Source organism: Nuphar pumila, chromosome 3, assembly GCF_984573655.1.
Source record: "Nuphar pumila chromosome 3, dmNupPumi1.hap1.1, whole genome shotgun sequence".
Classification (NCBI taxonomy): domain Eukaryota; kingdom Viridiplantae; phylum Streptophyta; class Magnoliopsida; order Nymphaeales; family Nymphaeaceae; genus Nuphar; species Nuphar pumila.
The window spans coordinates 102928720-102943374 of record NC_143251.1 but is presented as its reverse complement, the minus strand read 5'-3'; positions in this window follow the sequence as shown (position 1 = coordinate 102943374).

Genomic DNA, 14655 nt, shown 5'->3' with positions numbered 1-14655 from the left:
CTGAATTTGATGGATATCAGAATCCATTTACATGTAGAAAAAGGGATCTGGTATGAGCTTTTCACCATCCGAATCTGAATCTAATTAGCCCACATCTGATTAGTCGGATATGAAATTGGCCACACGTCGGATCCCAATCCGAATCTTTTACATCCCCACTTAGGGCCAAAGATCTTTAGGACCCTTAATTTTGTTAGGACCAAATAAGGCGGGTTAGTTCCCAGTCTGTAGTGGACTCGATTGGAGCCATTGGACCTCTACAGGCGAAGACTTGACCTCATCTATTAGAGACCTAGATCCGACCATATTTGTCTACACTATTCTAACTCCAATCTAATGCCCAACAATATTTGTTTCCAATCCAACCAAGATTTGGACACATATGCTATCCTGATCTGAAAATAGGAGTTAAACCTGGCTAAGAACTCCAACCCATTACATATCTAATTTACTACATTGAGATTTTAAAATCATAGTTATCATGGTAAGAATCAGTGTAAGAAGTAGGGCTACAAACAGATGGAATATGGTCTGATATTTGATCCCAATCCGGCATTTTTTTTATTGTACAGATCCTTTAAGTAAGATACAAATGTACATTCGGATCTGTTCAATCATATTATTTTCAGATTCTGATCAGCATTATAAGTCGGATATCAAATTGATCTGATTCAAAATCTGCCCTGATTACATATTTGCTTTTATTTTTTTTATTCAGTATTATCACTTGTATTTTGAATTCAGGTTCATGATTTATATTCAGATTTGGATTTGGATCTACTGTTTACATTTTGGATTCAGATTCAGATCTGGCCCAAGTCCACCCCTTTGCACTACTAGTACTAAGTCCTGCGTGAAGTATAAACAGAGAAGCAAGCATTTCATTTCATTTCACACACACACATATATATATATATATATATATATATATATATATATATATATATATATATATATATATATATATATATATATATATATAGTGATGTGTAGCAACGCAATCCATAGGTGCACAACTGAAAACGGGATGCTGTTGAGCATCAATCGCATATGTGATGGATGCTCAGCATTTTTCTCAGAAAAAAGGCTGAAAACAGACAAAACCACGCAAAACCCACTTTAGCGAGATTCTGGAGTGCCGTTAAAATCATTTGCAAAAATACCGGATGTTTTCCTTATGTAGCGTTAGTGATGCTTTAAAGTGTTGCAAAAGGTCCCAGTTCAGCGATGCTTTAAAGTGTTGCTAAAGGTCCCAGCAGAACTGGGACCTTTAGTGCTGCTAATTCAAAAAACTTCTCTTTTGAGAGTTTTTCTGCCATTTTCACTTGCAGGCTGTCCATCAAAGCGGCCAGTGTGATTCCATTCATAGCTGCGCACTAAGGATTGCACAACTACAATTTTATATATATATATATATATATATATATATATATATATAGTAATGTGTCCATGCTAAACCGAGTGCTAAATGGATTTTCCAGCTTCTCTGGTGCTTTTTATGTGGTTCTGACCCTATAAATGTGGTCGATTTACTAAGAATCCACCCCTGGATCATGTGTTTTCTATGAAAAAACTGATGTTTGGAGCCTAAAAAAATTTGCAAAGATTTTGGACGATTGATTTTTGGAACTTTATAAAAACCCACTCATGTGTTAGAATCAAAGGCTTTAAGAGCTTATCCCTATAAAATCAAGTACATAGATCACATTTGTAAGGTCAGAATTTAAAAATAAAATAAAACAAGATTGAAAAACCTATTTAGCACACGGTTTAGCACCAAATGAGTTTAGCATTGACCCATTACTATATATATATATATATGAAATGATAACCTACCCGATAGAAAACCTCTCAAACCCCAATAAGAAAATTTGTCAGATTTTTTATGTTTTTTTGAAATTCTAACCTTCTAGATCTGATCTATGCACTTGTTTTTATAGGAATCAGTTTTTAGAGCATTTGATTTTGATGCATCAATATGTTTTTTATAAGGTTTTAAAATTCAACGGCCTACACTTTTATAAATTGTTGAGGCTCCAAATACCATTTTTTCTATGCAAAATGAATGATCCAAGTTTGTAAGGTTAGAATTAAAAAAAACACAAAAATCCAATAAATGTTTCTTATTGGGTAGGTTTGGAAGGTTTTCTTTTAGGTAGGTTTGAAGTTAAGGGGTCTTTGGCAGGGCACCCTCACATCCTTTTATTCAATGACATGATCACTAAGTGTGAGCTGGCAGAAGCCAATCAAGGTGACAATTAGGGGTGTCAATGGGTCGGGTTTGGTTCACACCCAGGTGGAACCAGACTTGGACTAGATTTTCAGGTATTGTATCGGGTCTGGACTCGGATCTAATCAGGTCCACTATAAGAAAAAATATACCTAGACCCTATAAGAACTACATGAACCAAACCCAGTAAAAACATATTTTTTATCATTTTTATATTAAAATTTTGTAGGTCTTAATCGAAACTCGGGTCGGGTCCGGTCCGGGTCTGGTATAAAATTTCACAAACTACCTTGGTCCATGTATCAATCGAACTTTCGGATCGGAACCCAGGTCTTACTCAGGACTTCTTATTTATCACCATACCCTGACTCTATAGGGTTTGGTTAGGTTAAGTAAACCAGGCCGGTTGACAGCACTAGTGACGATCAATTCAGTTGGCCGAATAATCAGGTGGGCCACCTATTCCAGCTGTTGTGGTTGATCAGAAAGACGGAGAAATCATAACAAAAGAAGAGGGAATCAAAGAGGAAGTAGTTGGGTACGGGTTGTGAGGTAATAATAAGCACTATCACCTTCGAGGCTTCACCGGATCCCCCTCTCCAAGAGTGTCTCAGGAAGAAAACCAGATATTAGAGACCCACATATCTGACGTTCAAATAAGAAATGTGGTCTTTCACATGGACTCGGGCAGTGCTCCAGTACACAATAGGTTTTTGAGAACTTTCTTCCAGCAGTTCTGGAGCATCATTGAGAAAGATGTATATAGGGTTGTTAAAAGTTTTTTCAACATTACATGCATTAACTGAGCAAACATCCACCTATTCCCCAAAGAGTAAGATACAAAAAGGTTAGCATAGTATACGTAACAACCCAAATCGAGGCCTGTCGAGCTCAGGCCAAAACAATCTCAAAAATTAAGCCAGAATAAAAAAAATAACAAAATCTACATAAACATCAAGTTCATTCATTTAACATCAACATGATCATTAGAATCCATCTAAGATCAAGAATCAAAATACTGGTTCATAACATCAAATAACATGCAAAAATAAAGCAAAGTACTCCAAGTACTTTTAGATCCACAAGTAAAGTCCTTTTGTTTGCAGCTGCTCTTGAACTTACAGTTGTAACTAAGCGGGGGTGAGTATACAACTCGTTAAGCTCCCATTTACACATAAGACACGACCGTTATAATTGTAGTGAGTTCTAAGCTTCTATTCTTAGTTTAGTTCACTAACTGACATGTTGTTTATGTATTTTATCTTTCTTTACCGATTCTCTTTCTTCATTCTCAAAATAGACATTCTCAATGTTGTACACTATACTAATCAACTATTTCAAAAATAGTCTCCTGGAGCATAGCAATCAATGTAGAAAACTTTATAGTCTACGGTATTGATCGGACATATGAACCACTTACAACAACATAGTTTAAACCAATTCATAGTAGGACTCACAATCGTTGCAGCTTTGCTCCCGATTGCAAGCCAGAGAGCCCAAAAATGCTCATTGGTAGCTAGACAAAGAGCCTGAGAGGTTAAACTTGCCTCCAAGGTGTTCAAAGAGCTATACCTGGCCTTACGGTTTATGGTTCCTACATGTATCTAATAGGTAATGTTTTTAACTCTTACGGGTTACCCAAGAATTCCTCAATAATTTTGGGCACAAACGAGGTACACACTTCAAACAAAGCCCTAAACCATGTCCTTCCTAGTAGAGTTCTTTATCATTTTTTGTATTGTTACCCTAAGTGCATTATTTTTGTTTTCTTTTATTTATCAACGTTAATGTATTATACATCATCAAATGTATACTCACTAACTATGTTTAACATATAATTATAAATACAAGCCTTAGTATAATATGTGTCACAATCTTTATATATTTTACTGAAAACATAAAAAATATAGATTCCTAAGCATGTCATTCAGTTGATTTATTCAAAACATGAAATCATTAGGATACTTATAATACATAAAATCACACGACAATATGCATATATGAACAAGCATATATCTTATTTATCTAGGAGAGAAATTTACAAATGTTTACTTACCTGAATTGCACAAATCTCAAATTAAGGAATAACACGAGTCTTCCTGTAAATTCTAATATGAAATGTGCATAAATCCCATAATTACTAAAATGTCATTAAAGTCCCAAAATACATAAAATTATAAAAATACCTTTAATCCTCCTTGCCAAACTCTGATCTCACGTTGTTAGAGTTTACCATTGTGTCCCATGTCAATAGATCCTTCTTAAAAAGAGATGTTTAGTGGTTCAAAAATCATTTGAATCTGATATCAGAGTAAAGAGTTATGTCTGATTTACTAAATGGGCATAATAAGGGCAAAACCGTCTTTTCACTTATCTTGGACTGGTTTCAATCCTATCCTCACATTAAACCTAACCCAGACTCAACCTGGTCTAGGCTTAAACAAAACTAGACCTCCTTGGTTCAGTTTTGGATCCAAATCCAACCTAATGTGGATTCTCAGACTAAACAAAGATCCAGTCTTTGATTCTCATATTGGATCTAGATCTGATACGACAAATTCAAACCCATTTCATTCTGGGTTTGGTAGAAAGTGAAACCCACAATCAATTTAGTTTGGGTGTGGGTCTAGACTAGACCCAAACTTGATCCACTCAGGTTTGGTCTACTAGATCAAAAACGTATTCTGATCCAGTTTGGTCCAAACTGGATTCGAACTACACCCATTTTGATTTAGTCCACTGGATATGAACCAGATCTGCTTTGGGTTTGGTCCAGTTGGATTGAAACTCTAATCCGGTTCATGATGGAAAACCTAAACAATCCTTGTCTTAGTTTTTTCCTCTCTCTCTCTATATATATATAATTAAATTTTTTATTCAATCATACCCTATGAAAATGAACCAATATGAGAATTTCGTTGGGGCGTTCCCTACTGAGCGACGCGTTGTCCTCTCTAGGCCCGGAGGCAGTGATAAATGGGCAAGGGTTGCTAGGTCGTCACCCAGAAGCGACGCGTCACACCGGCGCCCGGGTGTGGTGTCAATTAGGCAAGGGTTCCCTCACTTTGTTGGATGGGTGGGGGTAAAGAAGTTAGTCCAAGACCATAAAATTAGGTTAGCCACTTCGAACATAGGGTCTTTAACTGGTAAGTTAGTAGAGTTACACTACAAGAAAAATGTTAATTAGCGACGGAAATTTGCGACGGATTTTTTCCGTCGCAAATTAGCGACGGATTAGCTAGAGAAAACTTTCTTCATGAATCCGTCACTAAGTAGCGACGGATTAGCGATGAAAGTTTTCTCTAGCTAATCCGTCGCTAATTAGCGACGGATTAACGACAACAATTGTTTCGTCGCTAATTCTCAATACCGAAAAAACATTTTAGCGAGGGATTTAGCGACGGAATTTTTCCGTCGCTAATCCGTCGCTAATTAGCGACGGATTAGCGACGGAAAAATTCTGTCGCTAAATCCCTCGCTAATTTTCGATTTAAACCGAGCGCGAAATTTTCCCTCTCTCCCTTTCGAAATTTAAATTGATCGCACTCGATCTCTTTCTTTATTATTATTATTCAACAGATCGCTTTCCTTTTTGTGAAGTGAACGAGGGCGGACTCATCGGCGTGTTGCATTCAACGAAGCAGGCCGCGGTGTTGAAAAGCAGGAAAGGGAAGGAAATCGTGCTTGACGCCCACGAGCTTCTCCATGAGCTCAACACCACGCAAAATCGCCTCGTCACGACCGAGGCCCATCTCTCCGAGGTGCAGAACCAGCTTCACTCCTCCAACACCCTCCTCGAGAACCTGCTCACGGAGCTGGCTCGGCTGAAGGAGTCGCTGCCGGAACGGGGGAGCAATAGCGGCCAGAACGACCCCGTGGTCCTTGAACAATATGATGGTGCCAAGACAGATCACCTGGCTGGTTGGGGCCCCGATGTCCCCGACGAGGTGAGGAACGTGGTGGGTCCGCACAAGCTGCCGCTGGGTTTCTCGCCCACCTTCGGCTCCGAGGAGATCTACCCACCGGTGGGTCACGCCTGCCGACGGTTCCAGGAGGAGCTGAAGCAGTACATGTCGTACGACATCGGGGGGACGTGCCCGGCGGACGACATCTTTGCGCAGCGGCTGATGATCAAGGGGTGCGAGCCCTTGCCTCCGAAGGCGGTGCCACGCAAGGTCTGCCTTCGGCGTCGTCGTCCTCCGGTTCACGGAGGACGACGACGCTGGTTCACAGAGGACGACGATGCCTGTCGGGTGCGGTATAAGTCTGGCTTATTGCTGCCGGAATACCGCCCGACAGGGATCATTTTTTTTTATTTTTTTTTTTAAAATTTAGCGACGGATTAGCGACGGATAATGTTCGTCGCTAATCTGTCGCAAATTAGCGACGGAATTAACGACAAATAAGTTTTTTCGCTAATTAGCGAGCAAAAATTCGCGATGGCCTCTATCCATCGCTAATCCGTCGCTAATCCGTAGCTAAACTGTTTAGCGACGGCTTAGCGATGGATTAACGATGGATATAAGCCGTCGCTAATCCATGATTTTCTTGTAGTGTTAGTAGATGTTATGTGTAGGAGAAAGATTGATATTTTATGTCTTCAAGAGACCAAATGGGTAGGTGAGAAAGCTAAAGTGATAGAACCTTGGGGATATAAGATTTGGTATACAGGAATAAATAGGAATAGGAATGGAGTAGGGATTGTTATGAGTCGTCAGTTTATAGATAATGTAGTTGAGGTCCGTAGGAAGGGTGATAGAATTTTACTTATTAAATTAGTATTAGGTACGGATATTATTAATATTATTAGTGTTTATGCACCCCAAGTAGGTTTAGATGATTCCATTAAGCATCAATTTTGGGAAGATTTAGATGGAGTAGTACAAGGGATATCTTATGGAGAAAAGCTTTTCATCGGCGGTGACCTTAATGGACATGTAGGCATTAGTAGGGATGGATTTGAGAGTATCCATGGAGGCTATGGTATAAGAGAAAGAAATGAAAGTGAAGAAAGGATTTTAGATTTTTGTTTGTCCTATGATATGATCTTAGCAAACACTTGGTTTAGGAAGAGGGAGTCTCACCTAGTAACATTTAAAAGTGGGGTTAATACGAGTCAGATAGATTTTTTCCTACTTAGAAAGAGAGATAGGAGTTGTTGCATCGATTGTAAGGTTATACCGGGAGAAAGTGTAGCTACACAACATAGAGTCTTAATTTTAGATCTTAGAATTAGACAATGCCGCAAAAGGGATAGACATAGGATAGATCCTAGAATTAAGTGGTGGGCACTGAAAGGAGCTAAACAAGGAATGTTTGTAGAGCAAGTAGTTAAGGAAGCTGATTGGTGTCTCGAGGAGGATTCAGAATCAATGTGGAATAAGATAGCGGGTGACATGAGAAAAGTGGCTAAGGAGGTATTGGGTGAGTCTAAAGGCGGTGCACCACTAGGTAAGGATACATCATGGTGGAACGAGGATGTCAAATTAGCTATTAAGGTTAAAAGAGAGTGTTATAGAAATCTAAGTAGGAGTCATGATAATGAGAATTTGGAGAAGTATATGATAGCAAAGAAGGAAGCTAAAAAAGTTGTTCGAAACGCGAGGGCTAAGGTATATAAGGAGGTTTATGACAAGTTGGATACCAAAGAAGGCGAGAAGGATATTTATAGGCTTGCAAAGATGAGAGATAGGAAATCGAAGGATTTGGGTATGGTTAGATGTATCAAAGATGATACGCAAAGGGTTTTAGTCAAAGATGAGGAGATTAAGGAGAGATGAAAAGATTATTTTGATAAGCTATTTAATGATAGTCATGCTCAAGATCTTGGAGACTTCTCCATTCCTTTTCATGAGATAAATTGTGACTTCATGCGCAAGATTCAAAAGAAAGAAATTGCAGAGGCTTTGAAGAAAATGAAATCAAGAAGGGCAGTTGGCCCAGATGGTATACCTATCGAGGCTTGAAAATGCTTGGGAGAGAAAGGTTTAGAATGGTTGACAAATCTTTTTAACTTGATTTGGCGAACAAATAAGATGCCTAATGAGTGGAGGAAGAGTACTTTGGTGCCTTTATATAAGAATAAGGGTGATATACAAGATTGCACAAACTATCGTGGTATAAAACTCATGAGTCATACTATGAAACTTTGGGAGAGGGTGATTGAGTCTAGGTTGAGGAAGGTTGTCATGATATCGGAGAATCAATTTGGTTTTATGCCTGGAAGATCAACTATGGAAGCTATACATCTTCTTAGACAACTTATTGAAAGATATAGGGAGAGGAACAAAGATTTGCATATGATTTTTATTGATTTAGAGAAGGCATACGATAGAGTACCTAGGGACGTTCTCTGGTGGACAATGATGAAGAAAGGTGTTTCTCTCAAGTACATTAGTATAATTAAAGATATGTATGAAGGAGTAGTAACCAATGTCCGCACTTGTGGAGGGGTGACAACCAATTTTCCGATAACGGTTGGGTTACATCAAGGATCTGCTTTAAGCCCTTTCCTATTTGCGATAGTGATGGATGAGCTTACGAGATCAATTCAAGAAAATGTATCGTGGTGTATGTTGTTTGCTGATGATATTGTTTTGATTGATGAGTCTAGAGCTGGGGTTAATGCTAAGTTAGAATTATGGAGACAGACATCGGAAGCTAGAGGTTTTAAGTTGAGTAAGAGTAAGACTGAATATATGGAATGTCGGTTTAGTAAGCAACGAAGTAGTGATGGGAGTGTAGTGAAGCTTGGTGAGCAAGAAATACCGGTGAATGATTATTTCAAACATTTGGGATCCATCATTCAAAAGTATGGAGAAATTGATGGAGATGTAAATCATAGGATAAAGGTTGGGTGGATGAAATGGAAAAGTGCAACTGGAGTGTTGTGCGATCGTAGAATGCCATTGCGGTTGAAGGGAAAGTTTTATAGGACGACTATTAGACCCGCTTTACTATATGGTACGGAATGTTGGGCTGCCAAAAGACATCATATTCAAAAAATGAGTGTAGCTGAGATGTGGATGCTTAGATGGATGTGTGGAAATACAATCAAAGATAAGATTCGGAACGAGGAGATACGTAAGAAGGTAGGTGTTGCACCCATTGAAAATAAGATGCGAGAGAATCGTTTACGGTGGTTTGAACATATTCGGCGAAGGCGTAATGATGCTCCAGTTAGAAGGTTGGAGAAATGGGAAAATATATTAGTTAAAAGAGGTCGGGGTAGGCCTAGGAAGACTTGGATGGAGATGATAGGAAAGGATATGAATGCTTTGAACCTCACCGAGGACATGCATTGGATAGAAATGATTGGAGGAAAAGGATTCATGTGGAAGACCCAAAATGAATTTCTTTTTTGGTTCATATCGCTGACCCCAATTGTTTTGGGATGAAGGCATAGTTGTTGTTGTTGTTGTTGTATTCAATTGTTATTTTTATTTTTGCACTTGGTCCAAGACTCACCCAGATCAAGCTGGTCTGGGTTTGGACCCACTTTATCCAGATTGGTTCACACCCAAATCAGGGTCTTTGGCGGACTCGTTCCGGTTAGAGCCCAAAACGAGTCGGTCCAGGGCTTTTTATAAAAAAACCGGGATAGCGAGCACTACTCTTTGTCTCATTCCCTTTATTGACCCCACTTGGTTTGGGTTGTCCCCAGATTGAATCTGTCTGTATTGTGAACCGAGAAAAAGAGTTTAACTCTCTGTCTCGCCCTTCTCTTGTAACCCGACTCGATCTGGGTGAACCCAGACTGAGTCGATCTTAATAACAGGTTGAGACAGAGAGTTTTAACTTTTTGTTTCGCCTTCATTCCGACTCAACTCGGTCTGGCATGCCCAGATCAAGCTGATCTCTTTTTTTTCTTTTTTTAGAAAACCGAGGCAGAGGTTGTGGCCTCTCTCTCTCTCTCTCTCTCTCTCTCTCTTTGAAATGGTTGTTACTAGCAACTCTCAGTTCGTGGCTAAACAGGGGCACTCCCCTTGCCTCCCTCCTCTCTCACATAATTGCATCGTTGACAACGTTGCCAGTGGCAAGGTAGAGGGAGGCATGTGTCTCCCTCAGCTCCCCTTCTTGGACGGCGGCAAGGACAGGGTCACCCCCTACCCCTGCCTCTTTCTTTTTTTTTTTAGGCTGTTGACAACCATGGTGGTTGTCGGTTGTCGGTCGAAGTGGCTAAGACAGAGGAGCCACCCTTTGTCTCACCTCCTTCTTCTCTGATCCTTAATAAAAAAAGAAAAGGGAGAGGGGGCTTACCTTTCGTCGGATCACGCTCCCTCCCTCTCGATCTCTCCTTCTTCCTCCTTGCTTTTCCTCCCTCTCTTCAAATGAAAATGAAGGGGATGAAAGAGAGGACGATGGACTTTTATAGGGTCATGGAAATGGGGGTTTCACCCCCCCATTAAATGAGCATTAACAAGGGAGCTCTCTCTCTTCCCCACTACTTTCTATGCGGGAAGAGGAAGATCCCTCTTTAATAGAGTCTCTTCCTCTCTTCCACTTCCCACATAAATGGGGAAAGTGGGGAGAGGAAGGGGCTTCTCCCCCTTACCGTGACCTAGTCAAATTGGGTGTCTCGAGCCCACCTAATGTGGCTAAGTACGGGTTTTACAATTCTACCCCCCTTAACAGAAGATTTGTTCTAAATTTTACCTTAAAATAGATATAAGAACTGTAAACGAATGTATCCTCACACTCACAGATAGCTTCATTCTTATTATGATGCTTCCATCTGACCAGGATATTAGGCAGACTTTCTTCCTTAATTTATGTTTTTTAAACTCCAAAATCTTGATTGGCGCTTCATGAATACTCAAGTCTTCTTGAATGTCAAATATTGATTCTATTGTATTCAATATATGTGAGGGATTTGATGCATATTTTCTAAAAATGGATACGTGAAACACATTGTGCATTCAGGACAACGATGGGGGTAATGTCAAAATATAAGTAGTAGGGCCTACCCTTTTCAAAATCTCAAAGGGTCCAATGTACCTTTGTAAAACCCAAGATTTTTTTATAATAAAAATGAATATGTGATGGAGTATTGATGTAATTATGACTATAATTGTGCATTCTTGATTTTCTTGATCTTCTTAAAATTCTTGAATTTGTGATATTCTTGATTTCCTTGAGTTTCTTGATTTTTTTTTTTTTTGATTAATTATGAATCTTTGTCTCAAGATATAAATCATATTTCAAGAATAATAAAAAAAGATAAAATATGAAAATTTTATGAGTTTGGTGTGGTTTGGATCTTGAATTTTGATTTTGGATCCAAGATCGCCATTTGGATCCAAGTTGGATCTGGGGTGTAGTTTGGTTTGGATCCAATTCAAAATGCTATTTGGATCCAATGGATATATTTTGGACCCTCATAGGGGACATCTAATGTGGATTCTGTAAACACCCCAAATTTTCACTCACCTTCCTGATATCTCCATCAATCAGCACATTTCAGTTCTTCGGAATCAATGAAGGGCAAAATGGTCATTTTTTGATATTGAACCTTGCAGAAAGTCTTAAAGTTCATCCTTGAGTCTCAAAATCTCTCTGTTTAGGCTCAGAAATATCTTCAAACTGCAAAATTTTAAAATCTTACTCTTGACAAGAAGCTAGAATTTCCAATTCCTAATTCAGAGGGGCATTCCAGGAAACATGTCCTTGCATAGCATTGCATGAACATTTCACACCATTTCACTGCACAGCATGTCATTTTGAGATCCAGAATTCCTTATTTTCAAAAGTGTCAATCCAGATTCGAGTTTTAAATATTTCAAAATTGATGTCAAACCCCTGGGATTTTAAAATTGCCAATTCTTCTCATTTTATCCCCAGGACTCCAAATTACAAAAGTTTTCTCAGGAAAACGATCTGGATGGTTTTTTATATTGATTTTTAAAATTCCGTCAGTTGGAAAGAAGGGGATGCAACTTTAAATTTAGAAGACTTTATTTCAGACTTTTACAAAAAGGGCTTCGAATTTCTCCACATCTTTCTAAATTTTGCCTTGAAGGACCATTTTCTTCTAAGTTTTGAAATCAAGCCAAATTTTGCTTCGTGTTTTCTAAACTAGCCTACAATTATGAAAATCCCAAAAAGAATTTATTTTAGCTTTTATTTCAAATAAATGACGTGGGACCCGCCTTGAGGCGGTGTTACACTCAAATTCTCAAATACTTCTCTTATTTTCAAAACAGTGCCCATCCAAAGGTGGCACCAATGTGTAAAACTTTTTTTTATTTAACTTAATTTTCAATTCTAGTTGTTCTAATAAAATAATAAGTGGGCCCACACATAGGTGGCACCTCACTAAAATTCCCTGTAGAGAAATCTTATTTCAAAAAAAAGTTTTCTTTATTTTACTTTTTTTTACTTTTCGGCTGAGGTGGCACTACCTTAAAAAAAAATCCCTTTATTGTTTTACCCACCCTCTGTCTTTTACCTTTTTCAACCCCAAAAGGGAACCACCGTGAAAACCTTTGTCTTTACCTAAGCTTTGAACCCAATTCTTTTTCCCTTCAGAAAATAATGCCATCCTCTTCTCAACGATTGGCGAACTTCAAAATTTTTTGAAAATTTGTTTGAAGATTTTCAAATGTTTTCGAAATTCAGTTCGGATGATTTCAAAACACTCGATTTTTCTGTAAAAAGAGCTAATTTTTTTTTAAAAAGCAAACCCCGTGGGGAGAAGGGGGCATCGGTGATTTCCCTTAACCCCAGCTCTCCCCTTTTCACGAGTGACGACTCTCATCTCCTTCCAGCCGAACAGTCCAAGAGGACTCACCAAACCTGCAAAGGCGTGCAAGAGTTATATTACATTCTTGCAATCAACCCTGGACCTCGTTTCTCGTTTTCAAGAGAAGAGTTCCTAAGAATCATCATCAAGGAGCATCCGATCCGAGCGATTAGGAGACTGTCAGCTTCCACCCTCCTTCAAGGAAGCTCCAAAGAACCTACCAGATATAAAGAAGAAGACCCCTCTTCTGGTTGTCGATTCTGAATACTGAGATCTATTTCAACACTCCAGTTTCCTGGAGCCAGCATCTGAGTGGTGTGCAGTTTGGATAATCAGGTAACGAATCCCCTTCTGTCTTTATTGGCAGGCCTCCTGAGAAATTGTATCCCATCGTTTCCATTGGGGCAGACATATTCCCAACCCTGTTCATTTAAGCATTTTGTTAAACCTTAAGGTTTTACAACAGCATAGGGTTGCCTCATTACCTATGCCTGCAAACTTGGTAAATACGCATCACATTCATCTCATAGGAGTTATAAAACTTAGTCATCTGTTGAAGCAGTATGCATACATGGCGGTCTCATGCATTAAGGAGCGATGGTGCCTCGCAATGGCATCATCAGCTCCCCTGAAGATCATGTTTTCTGAAATCGACATTCTCTTTTATGATGTTTTACAGTACTAAAAACGCTGAGGATGGCATTTGGTTTCAGTTTGTGATTTTTTTTCTTATTCATATTTACATCATACCATCTCGCATAGCTCCGTTCATGTTATCTATTTTACAAAATCTCCATTCCCTTAACACTTTAGTTTCTGCAAATCCAGTGAACGAGATATCCAATGGTATCACTTTCATTATATTTTTTTTTTGCAAACCTGTTACTTTCCATGTTGCCTCATATGTTTGATGTTAATATTGAATTTCCTGTATCCCATCGGTTTCTACCCCCTCGCATGGTTCTTAAAAGAGGAGCATCTGCATATCATGGTCCTAAACGATATCCCTATGGATCCATCGTACAGAAATTGCGCCAGTAACCTGGGCGCAACATCGGAAACCGACATGAATCTTAACCTTGATACTTTATGATGTCTTGGTATACGTTGCAGTAACCATTAATGATCCTTTTTTTTTGTATCCTATCTTTTTCTGTTCTCAAGAACTCATTAATATCAGTGGAATGTGTTATATATAGTGATATTGGTGTTCTAGCATAAACCTGTTACAGTTTTTTTTCTTTTCTTGTTCTTTCATTGCCCATACTAGTCCTCTCACCTGTAATCGAGTTCATGACTGTTATTCAGACTCATAATTCACTACCATTTGTTTACATACAGGTTGCTTAAATTTTAATATTTCATTACCCCAGTTGCTATGTTTGAAATTCCCCATCTTGATCATATCATTATACATCATCTGAAAGATCTAATGCCCACTAATCTGTTTATTACCTTAGGTTGGAGTGATGGGTAGTTGTAACTGATTTGTCATATAGGATGTAATGACCTGAGTCACCATTGATTACAGTAATATTATCTCGATCTATGAAAGTCTGGATCGCTGTTCTAAAATCTCAGATTGATCCATTTAATATTTGGATTCAATCTAGCGTTTGGAGGGTCCTATATACACCAGTCTCTAACTCCATATGCCATTCATTGGAGCTGATATTCCCAGCTG